This window comes from Aquarana catesbeiana, linkage group LG02, assembly GCF_042186555.1.
Source record: "Aquarana catesbeiana isolate 2022-GZ linkage group LG02, ASM4218655v1, whole genome shotgun sequence".
Taxonomy (NCBI): domain Eukaryota; kingdom Metazoa; phylum Chordata; class Amphibia; order Anura; family Ranidae; genus Aquarana; species Aquarana catesbeiana.
In genome coordinates, this window is record NC_133325.1 from 128,624,548 (window position 1) to 128,639,812 (window position 15,265).

The 15,265-nt window shown below is 44.0% G+C and overlaps 1 protein-coding gene across 3 annotated transcripts in view; it reads left to right on the forward strand.

Annotated features, from left to right (window-relative positions):
• The window catches only part of ZDHHC20 (zDHHC palmitoyltransferase 20), a 158,586-nt gene that overhangs the window by 48,237 nt on the left and 95,084 nt on the right, over positions 1-15,265 (forward strand). The gene's annotated exons all lie outside the window — the stretch shown is intronic.

Consider the following 15,265-nt stretch of genomic DNA (forward strand, 5'->3'; position numbering starts at 1 on the left):
TGTATAGAGCACATACCTTCTCATGCTTCCTCAGAGAGCTCACAATGTGTCCTGAGCAGCAGCAGCTTCCGTTTTCACCAGCCAGCAGCAGTCTTCCGGTAAGTCTGGGGGGGGGCGTCCTCCCCACCAGATGCCCCCCACCTGTGCTATTTGCTACCCCTCTTTACGAGGAAGAAGCACAAAAAAAAAAAACGAACAGCACGCCGCACTACTGGGCGGCTACCAGGCTCTCCTCACCATTTCTCCCCTCTCTGTAAGATCCCATAGGATCAGAGGCCCGCGCTAGCGCTGGAAAACTCTTTTTCTTTAAAAAGGGAGGGGGCGGGGCTTAGCACGGCATTGGCGTCCTCTAAGCAGCGGGTGGACACAAGAGCAAGAGGGGCATGAAAGAGGTTTGGTAACACAGTCATTCCTTTTGACACATTTACTTTTGCATCAGGCTGAGCACCAGTAGCAGCGACAGGGCTTGGACTATTGCTCAAGCAGTGGTTGTATTCCTTCTGGTAGTACCTCTGCTTTGTGCACCGGCTATGGTCAAAAGGAGTGGTAAAAGCACCTCAAAAAAGGGCTCTAGAAGGACTTCTACAGTCACACAGAAGCCTGGAACCATCTTAAAAAGAGTGATATGGCTGGTCAGATTGAGCCATCAGGGGCGTCAGGTGTTGCAGCTGTTCTTAACACTGCATCCCCTGTATATATTACTGAATATATTTTTTCCTCAACCATTTTAGGCTTTGAGCAAAAAATTTTTGCTTTAATCGCATACTGAAGGAATACTTAAAGGACCAGTTTATAGAGGTACTCAAAATTATTCCTGATCAGCAGGCCCAAGATTTGGCCGGGATATTAGAGGCGTTGTGTTTTACAGTAGACGCTATGAAAGATTCTATTCTCCAGGCCTCACGGCTTATGCTATGGCTGGAACATATGCATAGAATCTTATGGTTGAAAAATTGGTCAGCCGAAGTGCCATGCAAAAAGCTCTTGACCAGTTTTCCACTTCACAGAGAACGTTTTTTTGGAGATGATCTGGATAAGTACATCCAAAGAATTTCTAATGGAAAAAGTTCCCTTTTACCAGGTAAGAAGAAGTTTAAGCGTTTTTCTTTTAGACGAGCCAGTTTTCTCCAGTGCCAGGAGCATCAGCCTCCAGGCAGTCATGATGGACTCCACCATCAGGTTCAAGAGGTAAACCTCAGGGTCAGTCCCAGGGTCAAAAGAGGCCCTGGGGGGAGGACACCCACAAAACAAAATACTAAAACCTCTGTATGAAGGGGCGCCGCTCGCTCGAGTGGGGGAAGACTTCTGCAGTTTTCAAGGGTTTTGCAGGAACAAGACAGATGGGTGGCTTCCTCAATATCTCTAGGTTACAAACTAGAGTTCCGAGAATTCCTGTCTCCTCATTTTCTCAGAATAAACGTTCCCAGAGATCCAGCAAAAGCTAAGTCTCTCTCTTTCTAGCTTTGGATCATCTCTTGTCTCAAAGAGTGATATCAGTGGTCCCCTTGGAAGAGCAAGGATTAGGGTTTTATTCAAACCTTTTCACGGTACCAAAACCAAACCGGGATGTCAGACCCATTTTAGATCTCAAGGATCTAAACCGGTTTTTGATTTTCCACTCTTTTTGCATGGAGTTAATCCGATCAGTGGTCTCCATTCTACAAGGTGGAGAGCTGCTAGCGTCAATCGACATCAAGGATGCTTATCTCCATGTGCCTATTTTTCCCGCTCACCAGAAATTTCTATGCTTCGAGATAGAAAATCTTCATTTTCAGTTCGTAGCTCTACCTTTCGATCTAGCTACTGCACCTCAAGTGTTTACAAAGGTCCTGGCTCCTCCTTTAGCCAGGTTAAGGGCTCAAGGTATAACAGTACTAGCCTACTTAGACGATCTACTCTTGATAGATCAGTCAGGAGGCCCGCTTAAACCAAAGTTTGGTCACCACAGTCAGCTACCTGGAATACCTAGGTTGGATTCTCAACCTAGAGAAATCCTCCTTAAAACCATCAAGGAGATTGCAGTACTTGGGTCTACTCATAGATACAGCTCAGAAGAGGGTGTTTTTGCCCCAGGAAAGGATCAATTCCATAGGGGAACTGATTCAGTTGGTCAAAGCAAAGAAGAATCCTTCTATTCGACTTTGCATGAAATTGATGGGAAAGATGGTGGCTTCATTTGAGGCCGTTCTTTATGCCCAGTTTCATTCAAGACTGCTGCAAAACCGTATCCTGTCAACTTGGAACAAGAAGGTCCAAGCTCTGGACTTCCCAATGCGTTTATCCCCCAAAGTGCGTCAGAGCTTCAATTGGTTGATATCCAAGAATCTTCAAAAAGGAAAATCCTTTCTACCAGTTACCTGGAAGGGTGGTAACAACAGATGCCAGCCTTCTGGGCTGGGGAGCAGTCCTGGAAGAAGCATCTGTCCAAGGAAAATGGTCCAAATCAGAAATGACCTTGCCCATCAATATTCTAGAGATTCGGGCAGCACGCCTGTCCCTGAAGGCCTGGACGCTCAGATTACGGAATTGTCCTGTCAGAATCCAATCCGACAATGCCACAATAGTGGCCTACATCAATCACCAAGGGGGCGCGAGAAGTCGTGTGGCCCAGAGAGGTGAATCGTATCCTGTCTTGGGCAGAAGACAACATTCCTTGTCTATCAGCAATCTTCATTCCAGGGATAGAGAATTGGCAGGGGGACTACTTGAGTCGCCAACAGTTGTTCCTGGGAGAGTGGTCTCTTCACCCCAACATCTTTCTGTCGATATGTCAAAGATGGGGAATTCCGGACGTCGATCTGTTTGCGTCCAGGTTCAACACAAGATCGACAACCTTGTGGCAGGGACAAGGGATTCGATGGCATGCAGAACAGATGCCTTGGTGTTTCCGTGGGATCAGTTTTCACTGATCTATGCGTTCCCTCCTGTTCTACTGCTTCCGTGCCTTCTTCGCAGGATCAAGCAGGAAGGGAAGGAGGTGATTCTTGTGGCCAAGGAGATCTTGGTTTGCATAGATCATAAAGATGGCGGTAGGGGACCCATGGACCCTACCACTATGGCCAGACCTTCTCTCGCAAGGTCCGGTATTCCATCCTACCTTACAAATGCTAAATTTAACGGTCTGGCTATTGAGACCCACATTCTGAAAGACCGTGGGCTGTCAGCTTCAGTAGTTTCTACTTTGGTTAATGCTAGGAAGCCGGCCTCCAGAGTCATATGGCGTATGTCTCCTGGTGTGAGACATATGGCATATGTCTCCTGGTGTGAATCCAGGGGTTGGCACCCCAGGAAATATGTCATAGGTAGTATCCTTGAATTTCTGCAGATGGAATTGGAAATGAAGCTGGCCTTGAGTACTATTAAAGGCCAGATGTCTGCCTTAGCGGTGTTCTTTCAATGACCACTTGCTTCACACTCTCTGGTTCGTAGCTTTATTCAGGGGTAACATGGATTAATCCTCCAGTTAGGTCACCCCTGAACCCTTGGGACTTAAATTTAGTCCCATCGGTATTACAGAAACAGAAGAGTATCAGAGTTGGCTGCTCTTTCTTATTTGATCATTTATAAGGATAAGGTTGTATTACGGCCTCATCCTAATTTCCTTCCGAAGGTAGTGTCAGGTTTTCATTTAAACCAGGATATTGTTCTGCCTTCATTTTTTCCAGAACCTCATTCTGTGGAAGAAAGGTCACTACAGTCTCTTGATGTGGTGAGAGCAGTCAAGGTCTATTTGAAGGTGACCGCTCAGATTCGAAAAACAGATGTTTTGTTTGTGTTGCCAAACGGTCCTAAAAGAGGACAGGCAGCGTCGAAATCTACTATTTCTAAGTGGATTCGTCAAGTGATTGTTCAAGCTTATGGTTTAAAAAGGAAAATTCCACCTTTTTCTTATTAAAGCGCAGTCCACCAGGGCTGTTATTACTTCCTGGGCAGTGCATCACCAAGCCTCCATGGCTCAGATCTGCAAGGCCGCAACTTGGTCTTCAGTCCATACTTTTACCAGATTCTATCAAGTAGATGTAAAAGGTCCTGAGGATATCACCTTTGGGCGTAGTGAACTGCAGGCTGCAGTATAAGTCCTCTAGTCTCTTACTGCCCTACTTTTGTTGTATCTCCCTCCCTTCATTTGGCATTGCTATTGGGTGCAGTTATTCAGCAGATAACATTTAAAATGCATATTTTACAAGCTAATGCAGTCTACAAACAGGCTATAAAACCAAATGTAGTTGAGCCTCATTTCTAAAGCCGGGCACACGTTATCCTAAGAAAAAAACTGTCTGCTCCCCTCGGAAGCTTAGCAAAGTGATTTCCTCCACTGATGTGTTCTGACAGAACCTGGCCTAACAGACTTACAATACACACGGGCAGAAAGTCGGCTGGTATTTTTTGTACCGGAAAATGTCTCCCGACATTCTGCCCATGTGTACAGGGCTTAAGGGCTTCCACATGATATCACTAAGATTATTGCACTGTAAATAAAAACCTTTTGCATAATAGACTTTCTCAATTTTTAAAGCCTAATTTCACCTTTCAAAACAAAAATAATGAATGCACATATTTATGCAAATAAAAAAGAATGTGCAATCATTTATTTTTATTTTTTTCGTTGGAGCCTGCAGAGCATTACACCCATGATTAGCAGATGGCAGATGCAATGTCTTCACAGCACAGTCTTCCACTAGCTTTGTGCCCTTTTCTCCTTTTATGCCCATGTGTCAGTTTGACACACCGCAACTCCGATCTAGGTAAAGAGTCTCTGACGGAGACTCTTTACCACGTGATCAGCCGTGTCCAATCACGGCTGATCATGATGTAAATAGGAAGAGCCAGTGATCGCCTTTTCCTCACTCGCGTCTGACAGACGCTAGTAGAGGAGAGCCGATCGGCTGTTCTCCTGACAGGGAGGGTCTGTGCTGATTGTTTATCAGCACAGCCCCCCCTCGGATCCCGCCCAGGACTACAATCATGCCGCCTAGGACCACCAGGATGGCCATCCACACTGCCCCCCCTAGACCCCCAGGGAAATACTAATCTGTGCCCAGGCAGCTGCCAATCAGTGCCCACTCACAATGCCTACCACTGCCAGTGCCACCAGGGATGCCTATCAGTGCCTCATATCAGTGCCATGTATCAGTGCCACTTATCAGGGCCCAGCAGTGCCGCCTATCAGTGCCACCCATAAAAACCCATCTTTGCAGTATTTCAGTGCCCACCTGTGCCACCAATGAGTGCCATGAGTGCCCATCAGTGCCGCCTATCTATGCCCATCAGTGCCGCATATCAGTGCCCGCTCATTGGTGCCGCCTTGTCAGTGCCGCCTTATCAGTGCCCATCAGTGAAAGAGAAAAATTACTTGTTTGCAAAATTTTATAACAGAAACAAAAGCAAAACTTTTATCTTTTTCAATATTTTCGGTCTTCTTTTATTTGTTTAGCAAAAAATAAAAACCGCAGAGGTGATCAAATACCACCAAAAGATAGCTCTATTTGTGGGAACAAAATGATAAAAATTTAGTTTGGGTACAGTGTTGTGTGACCACGCAATTGTCATTCAAACTGCGACAGCACTGAAAGCTGAAAATTTGGTCTGGGCAGGAAGTTGTATAAGTGCCCTGTATTGAAGTGGTTAAACAAAAATCATATGATCTGGTATCATATGAGAAACCTTTTTGTGCTTGTCCCATCTGTTTTTGCATGAATTGGTGGAGGGCCACCCTGAAAAAAAAAAAAAATCACCAAAAATCCTAAAAAAAATAATAAAAAAAAACATTTGAAAAAAAAAAAAAAAAATTAAACTTACCTAAACCCTTATTGCTAGGCAGTCTTCCTAATCTGCCTCTTCCTATTCCGCGGCGCGCTCTTCTCCTCGGTGAGCAGCCCCGTTGTCTTCTGGGAACTGTGTGTGTTCCCAGAACACCACAGGGCCATTCACAGAGCGGAGTGCCGCGCGGCAGGAAACTGGCAGTGAAGCCGCAAGGCTCCACTGCCTGGTTTCCCTTACTTAGGATGGCGGTGCCGGGAGCCGAGGGACGGGTCGGCCTTGGTCGGCCGACATAGCGGGCACCCAGGACAGGTAAGTACTTATTTAAAGTCAGCAGCTACAGTGTTTGTAGCTGCTGACTTTTAATTTTTTTTTTTCAGGCCGGAATCCCGCTTTAAAAGCTGTGTACTAACGGTCAGATTATTGTACCATTGCTTTGAAAGCGTTTTTTTTTTTGTTTTTTTTTTACAATTTTCTGATCATGTGTATGGGCCATTAGGGAGATTTTGTTACAAAGGTAGAGGAAGAATGAATGAACTGTGAATATGCTGAGCATTAACCGTGCAGCCCATTCAAACTGCAAGTCTGGTAATTTGCAGTGGTAGCTGGATTAACAAATTTCTTAGATCTGATATTAAAATGGAACTATAGGCAAAACTTTTCATTTTGGATAGAGCAAGGGAGGGTTATAACCCCTGTCAGATTTTTTTTCATCATCTGTGTCCCATTGGGGAGATTTCCCTTCACTTCCTGTCCATAGCCTCATTCTCAGGAAGTGAAATGAAATCCCGGCAAATTAAGGGAATTCCTTGGGGTCCCCCAGGTCACCAGAACTAATGTCCCCATTGGAAAATTTCCCCTCTATTACCAAAATTGGGATTTTCTTTTACTTTTTTTTTTTTTTTTTTATTCCATTCCACAATTTTTTATTGGTAAAGAAAAGAAGGCTCTTTAACAAGGTGCCTGAGGCAATATTATCCATTGCAATAAATGTTATAACAATTTTGTTCAGAACAGGCAAGCATCAATAGCATCAAAAGTCAACAAAGTGAATATTAGATAAGATATAAGGTTTGGTTATGTTAAGTTTGCTAAATTACAATACTTATTACAATAAGAATTCTTCTGTCTGGTGCTAATATAGTTTTGGGTGTGTTTCATGGATAGAATTGGGAATCCACAAGTTGGTATGACGGCAACCAAATTTGAGCGTGATTTTTCATCTACATACCATGTGACCAGAGTTGGTCGACTATCGGTGTTTAATGATATAGAGCGCTATTGGATGTAGGGGGTGGTTCAAGATGTAAACCCGAGGAGAGAGGAGAAAGGAGAGGAGAAAGGGGGAAAAAAAGGGGGGAGGGGGATATAGTCAGGGTTGGGGGTATAATAATGTACCTCCGAGTCTCTGCCACCATTCCCTAAGGATTGGTATAAGATGGATAGGGTAGCTTAATCTGAAAATTTTTTGGATATGTGATTTGATATCTCGAGAAGGGTCCTCCCTCAATCTTGCCTTTTTAGGGGTGGCATGCCCTATGTCCCGTGTTTTGATGGGGATAGCTGTTGAAATGTAGGAGTAGAGTCATTAAGAGTCACAATTGTCTTGGGGTGTAGGGTCTGGATGAGTTTGGCTTATCAGTGATTTGTATCTATCTGTGGTGCGGAAGTGGGTCCAGCAAGCCTATGTATGTAAAAATTTGGCTGGACAGTCCTTGGCTATGGAGATTAATTCCTCCATTTCCGCAACTCGTTTGAGCCATTCAGGAATGTTCGGAACACGGGTTGATCCCCAATAGAGAGGGATACAGATTTTGGATGCATTTATCAAGGGTTGGATTGGTGTGTGTCGGCAAGTCCGAGTGGTGGAGGAGAAACTGTTTTGGGGTGTGCTCTAAAGCGTATATGGAGATTTACGTTGTCAGTTCTCAGATTTGTGTCCAGAATGGTTGGATCAGGGAGAAAGCCCACCTTATGTGTGATAACGTACCTATTTCCCTGAAACATCTCCAGCATTTATCAGAGAAGGCAGATTTGTATTTATTGAGAATTACTGGGGTTCTGTACCAGCGAGTTAGGCGTTTATAGTTGTTTTCCTGGCGTTGAGAGAACCTTTTATCTGTTAGTGTAGCTATGTGCTCCCATTGTGCCTCCGTCATCTCTGTTTGTAGGTCTCTTTCCCACTTTAAACACGCTTTGTTAGATTTCATCGAGCTGAGGAGAGTATGTTATAGATACTGGAGATCACGTTCTGTTGGGGCGCAGACTGAGTGCATAGCTGTTCAAAGGGGATGAATGGACGAGAGACTGAGGAGTCACGATCAGCTTCTCTAAGGATATGTCCAGAGAGAAAAAGTATTGTTCTCTGTTTTAGCTGGACCCATTTCCGAATGGGATTACTGAGTTCTAGCAGTAAACCCATTCGGAAAAAGTGATGGGCTAGAATCTGTGTGTTGCCAAATATCTGCTAAAAACTGTGTTGGACATACCAGGAGGAAAGGCTGGGTTGAGTTTTACAGATGTGAGGGGTCCGGGGTTGGATGAGATGTGAAGCCTCCGGCAGGTTTCTTTAAAACAACGGAGTGTCGGGTTAATGAGAGGGTGATCTTTCAAATTCCACGGGGTGTGATGGGTTGAGGTCCAAGGCAATGATCGCAGTGGTAAGGGGGAAAATGAGTGTTCGAGATCAACCTAGTCTTTGCAGTGGCCATGTAATGAGTGGTGGCAAGCCCAATAATATTTCTTAAGATCCGGGAGACCAATGCCACCCTTTGTTTTGGGTTTCGTCAGTTGTTCGTAGGTTATTCTAGGTCTTTTCTGTCTCCATAGGGATCTAATGCATAATCGTTTGTATAATTGAAAGAAGGTCAGGGGGAGCTTAATGGAGATGGTTTGTAAAATATATAAAATGCGGGGAAGTATATTCATCTTTAAAATTGCTGCTCTGCTAAACCTGGAAAAATGAGGTTTGTTCCACTTAGGTTGTTTGCAATAGCTTTGAGGATGAGTTGGTAATTTTTTGAGAATGTCTGAAAGCTTTGTTGTTGGGTATATCCCAAGACATCTAATCTGGTCATGCTTCCATTGAATGAGGAAATTATGGGGAAGACCAATGTGTCTCAAGACTGCTCCCAGGTAGTCCCATGCCAGCCTGTTGAATGCCTTCTCTGCATCCAATGATAGGAAAAATCCTTCTTGTTTATGGGTTGTAATCCAATGGTGTACATTCAGGGCTTTGATCGTGTTGTCCCTGGCTTCTCTTCCAGGGATAAAGCCAACTTTGTCTTTCCCTATAAAGGTAAAAGACGAGTGGCTACAATTTTGGCATACAGTTTTTTTATATCAACATTAAGTAAGGGTATCGGCCTGTAGTTGCTAACTGAAATAGGGTCTTTCTCCTTCTTCGGGATCACTGTGATTTTGGCTTCCAGCAATCTATGGAAGGGGAGAGTGGATGAGGTTAAGGAGTTAACGGTCTTAAAGTGTGGGGATAAGGTGTCCGTGAAGGTTTTAGGCAGCTGTAATAGGCAGCTGTAAACCCATCTGGGCCGGGGCTTTTACTATTTTTAAGCTGTTTGATTGCCATTTTAAGTTCATCTTCTGAGATGGGGTTTTCTAAATGAAGGGCATCTTCTTTATAGGTTTGGGGCAATATTTGCTTTTGGTGTAGGACAAATTTGTGTTGCGTTTTACAGTTTAACTCTTCACATGGAAGTTTCCTATATTGGGTGAGATCGTGATATATTTCCTGTGCTTTGGATTGTTTGTGGACAAGTTCTAGGTTTTTAATCATGTTGAATAGGTCTGTAATTGTCTTTTGTTGGGCCTTTCTGTGAGATGTTTTAAGTGAGATGAGTTTCCCTCGCATGAGACACTTATGGGCCTCCCATTGGGTAAGTGGGTCTGCGTCAGGTGTATCAATCTCTAGAAAAATTTGCATTTGCACCCATGGATGTCTTTAAAAACAACTTCCGATGTGAGCAGTGCCGAGTCTAAGCCACAAATTTACCTGGAAATATTTTTGTCTTGGATCGTCAGGGTCATTGTAATTGGGTGGTGGTCTGATAGGAGCATTGGTTCAATGGTTCAAGGGTCATTGTAATTGGGTGGTGGTATGATAGGAGCATTGGTTCAATGGTAGCAGTGGATAGAAAAGGGATGTCTTTCTGGGATAGGAATAGATAGTCGATTCTAGAATATTTATTATGTGGGACAGAAAAAAAAGTGGAGTCTTTTTCATCTGGATGAAGGGTCATGTGTCATGTAAAAGGAGATCTTGGATCTGCAACTTAATTTGCCGAATGGCTTTGTATGGCAAAGAAGCTGTGCCAGTGGAGGTGTCCAAGACTGGAAATAGAGCAACATTGAAATCTCCCCCTAGGATGGTCAATCCAGAATGAAAGTCTGAGAGGAGTTGTGAGAGGGATCTAAAAAAGCTTACTTGTGCAGTATTGGGGCTGTATATGTTGGCCAGAGTTACAGGTTGCCCTTGGATTTTGCCCTTTAGTAAAATGTATCTGCCTTCTGTGTCTATAAGTGAGTCTGAGTTGCCAGTCATTTTCTTTTTTAAATTAGAACCGAGACCCCTTTGGTTTTTGCAAGTGAGTTAGTGGCATGGTATACTGTAGGGAATAGATGGTTCATAAGTTTGGGGATTTTGTTTGTGTGGAAGTGGGTTTCTTGTAGGAATACAATATTTGCCTTTAATTTATACACCATATCAAGTACTTGGCTGCGCTTTTCCCGGGATATTGAGACCCTTTGCATTTAATGAGACTACTTTAAATGTGGGAGGTTTCGTTGTAGTGCGTGTATGTGACATAGTATGTATGTGTTTAGTCTTAGGATTTCGAGAGAAAGCGAGGTGTTGAACAGTTATCCCTTACAAGTATGGACGGGAATCATCTGAAGAGCAGGGTCTGGGATATTTTGGTTCCAGCAGTAATGGGGTGGTGGTTGTGGAGACTGCGAGGCAGAGGAAGAAGAAGGGGAAAAAAAAACCCCAAGGGGGAGGGCAGAGGAGGAAGGGGAGGAATCAGGGGGAGAGAGTGGAAGAGAGGAGGAAGGGGTGGGCTAACGGGGAGGCTGAAGAAAACGAAGTAGGCGGTAATCCGGAGATAGGAAGGTTATATGTAGCCTTCCCTAAGATTAAAAATGTATCCATTAGGGTTTGACAGGAATAAATGTGTTCCCGTCTTGTGGAGAGGTGAAGGGTGTTGGTATAGAACGGACGAGATTCAGTATCTATCTCTAGTCCACAGGAGATTTTTATGAATCTTATTTCGGGAGGGAGCCAGTACATTTTAGAACAAGACAGAATGGCTGTATTTCCAAACTCAAGGGATTCATACATGAAGCAGTTTCCTAAGGCCACTTAGTAACTGCTTAATACACTTATTAACAGTTCTAAAGCATAAAACATAACAAGTTACAGTATATAAGTATAGGAATGAGAACAAGAACAGAGTCATTGTTGCGTAGAGACGCATCAATCAATGACACAATTAAACAGTATCTATAACATCCTATGAATAGATCTATAGTAAATCTGTAGTTGAGTCTGTTTAAAAGAGCTACTCTTCCTGTGTGTGCGATCGAACAACTCCCTGTTTATGCTCGATTATATAACACATCCCAACACAACTTGGGTTTGGATGGGATAGCCAAGAGATCCTAATATGGGTATCGCCCTACAAGTTATGGGGCGATATTGTCATGTAACTCCTTGTAGGAGAGTTGGTCAGGCACATATAGTTAACCCATTGGTTAAGTCTGATTATTGTGAGGTTTTCCCAACCGATTGATTAGCTAAGTCTCAAAGGCACAACAAGATAGATGTGAAATATCTGTCTAATATAATATGTCATTCAAACAGTCCTGCAACATCTTTTCCAAATGTGGCATCTGAAAGAGTAAGGGTAATATTGCACAGATGTCGTGTCTAGAGAACTAAAAGGAATGTCTGAAGCTCATGCTTGTTTAAAGAGCGTTTATCTTAAGTGACAATTTTTTTCAAAATTTGGGAAAGGGGGTGTGGAATAAGTAAAGCAGGTCAGTATTACTTTATAAGAAGAGAGTTTGAATCTGAGCGACATCATCCCTCAAAAGTAATCTTTTAGGCTGGGCTCACACATGTGCGGTGCGAAATTCCAGCTCTGTTTTCTCCGCAAAGAGAAAAAACAGCTGTTCAGCAGTTCCTCTCCGTTGTAGCTGCAGATCAGTGAGCAGGGAGAGGGGGAGGTGTAGTGAGGAAAAGGAGAGAATTCGTGTTCAGAACGGAATGCATCTGCAGATGCGTTCCCATAGAAGATAATGTGCTTGTAATTCGCACCGCAATGCCCAGGAAACGCACACATTTTTTGGGCAATGCGCAGTGCGAATGCAATGCACATATGTGAACCAGATGCATTCAAATGAATGTATTTTAAAATGTCCTGCGAAATAGATGTGGTGTAAGCCGCATCCTATTCGCATAGGTGTGAACGGGGCCTTAGGCAACATTTGAGATAACAATCTTTATATTCAAAGTACTTAGTTAAGGGTAATTCTGTTGTCAGTAGATCAAGGAGATACAGTATCGCACAAAAGTGAGTACATCCCTCACATTTTTGTAATAATTTTATTATATCTTTTCATGTGACAACACTGAAGAGATGACACTTTGCTACAATGTAAAGTAGTGAGTGTACAGCTTGTATAACAGTGTAAATTTGCTGTCCCCTCAAAATAACTCAACATGCAACCAATAATGTCTAAACCTCTGGCAACAAAAGTGAGTACACCTCTAACTAATGTCCAAATTGGGCCCAATTAGCCGTTTTCCCTCCCCGATGTCTTGTGACTCGTTAATGTTACAAGGTCTCAGGTGTGAATGGGGCACAGGTGTGTTAAATTTGGTGTTATCACTCTCACTCTCTCATACTGGTCACTGGAAGTTCCAACATGGCAAAGAACTCTGAGAATCTGAAAAAAAGAATTGTTACTCTACATAAAGATGGCCTAGGCTATAAGAAGATTGCCAAGACCCTGCAGCACGGTGGCCAAGACCATACAGCGGTTTAACAGAGCAGGTTCCACTCAGAACAGGCTTCGCCATGGTGGACCAAAGAAGCTGAGTGCATGTGCTCAGCATCATATCCAGAGGTTGTCTTTGGGAAATAGAGGTATGAGTGCTGCCAGCATTTCTGCAGAGGTTGAAGGGGTGGGAGGTCAGCCTGTCAGTGTTCAGACCATACGCCGCACACTGCATCAAATTGGTCTGCATAGCTGTCATCCTAGAAGGAAGCCTCTTCTAAAGATGATGCACAAGAAAGCCTGCAGAGTTTTCTGAAGACAAGCAGACTAAGGACATGTATTACTGGAACCATGTCCTGTGGTCTTATGAGACCAAGATAAGCTTATTTGGTTCAGATTGTTTCAAGCGTGTGTGGCGGCAACCAAGTGAGGAGTACAAAGACAAGTGTGTTTTGCCTACAGTCAAGCATGGTGGTGGGAGTGTCATGGTCTGGGGCTGCATGAGTGCTGTCGGCACTGGGGAGCTACAGTTCATTGAGGGAACCATGAATGCCATCATGTAAGGTGACATACTGAAGCATAGCATGATCCCTTCCCTTCGAAGACTGGGTCGCAGGGCAGTATTCCAACATAATGACCCAAAATACACCTACAAGATGACCACTGCCTTGCTATAAAACCTGAGAGTAAAGATGGACTGGCCAAGCATGTCTCCACACCTAAACCCTATTGAGCATCTGTAGGGCATCCTCAAATGGAAGGTGGAGGAGCGCAAGGTCTCTAACATCCACCAGCTCCGTGACGTCACGTCTGGTGAATTCCATGCCCAAGAGGGTTAACGCAGTGCTGGAAAATAATTGTAGCCACACAAAATAGTGACACTTTGGGCCCAATTTGAACATTTTCACTTAGAAGTGTACTCACTTTTGTTGCCAGCAGTTTAGACATTAATGGCTGTGTTGAGTTATTTTGAGGAGACAGACAATTTACACTGTTGTACAAGATGTACAATCACTACTTTACATTGTAGCAAATTGTAAGTTCTTCAGTGTTGTCGCATGAAAAGATATTGTAACATATTTACAAAACTGTGAGGGATGTACTCGCTTTGGTGAGAGAGGCATAAGGAGAATTTCCATGATTGGATCCCTTTAGTACACAGAAGAGGGTGTAAGTCTCTTCTGTTCTGGAGGGTAATAGGTGAGAGACCTTGGAACAGATTTACAGTGTATATCAGCTCCTTGATAGAGTAGGGAGCGACGGTCTCTGGGCCTGTGTAGGATTTCCTCCTATAGTTTACATTAGGGTTGTCCCGATACCACTTTTTTAGGACCGAGTACAAGTACCGATACTTTCTTTCAAGTACTCGCCGATACCGATTACCGATACTTTTTTTTGTAAATGTCACGTGACAGTGTTTTTTGGGTTTTTTTTTGTTTTTTTTTTTTAACAGTGCTTGCTTTTTATGGGGGGGGGGGGGGGGGGGGGAGTGAACGGGGTACGTGTGTGTTTTTTTTTTTTTATTTTTTTTTTTTTTTTATTTACAACTTTTATTTTTTACAATAATATTTTTTTTATTCTTTGTTTTTTTTTTTTTGTTTTTTTTTAATCAGCCCTTTTGGGGGGCTTTGGTGAGATATCAGGGGTCTTAACAGACCTCTGATATCTCCCCCTTGAGACAGAGAAAGAGACAGAGGATAGAGATTCCCCAGTCCCTTTCTCTGCAGCCTCAGCTGCACTGAGAATGAATGGAGAGAAGACAGCAGCTTCTCTCCATTCATAAACTGACACATCGTAATCACAGGAGATTACAATGTTTCAGTTATTGTGAATGGACAGAGTCAGCTGACTCTATCCATACACAAAGGAAGGAGGAGGGGGACTGAGGAACGGAGGGGGAGAACGGAGGGGACAGATAAGGAGAGCGGAACGGAGGGGGACAGATAAGGAGAGCAGAACGGAGGGGGACAGATAAGGAGAGCAGAACGGAGGGGGACAGATAAGGAGAGCAGAACGGAGGGGACAGATAAGGAGAGCAGAACGGAGGGGACAGATAAGGAGAGCAGAACGGAGGGGGACAGCGGAGAGGCACAGAGGAAAGGAGGGGGCACGGAGGAGGATGCAGTGACATACAGCGGTGAGCGATCACCGCTGTATGTCACTAAAGCTGGTGAAAGCCGCTGGGGGAGAATCTTGTAACTCCCCCACGCGCCGATCACAGCTGTCTTCCGGGTATCGGGGGAAGCATCGGGAGCATTTGCCCGAGTACAAGTACTCGGGCAAATGCTCGGTATCGGTGCCGATACCGATACTAGTATCGGTATCGGGACAACCCTAGTTTACATCCCCAGCTACATCTCTAACCTAGTCACAAAATACCAACCTAATCGTTCTCTTCGCTCCTCCCAAGACCTCCTGCTCTCAAACTCCCTTGTCACCTCATCCCATGCTCGCCTTCAGGACTTCTCCAGAGCCTCCCCCATCCTCTGGA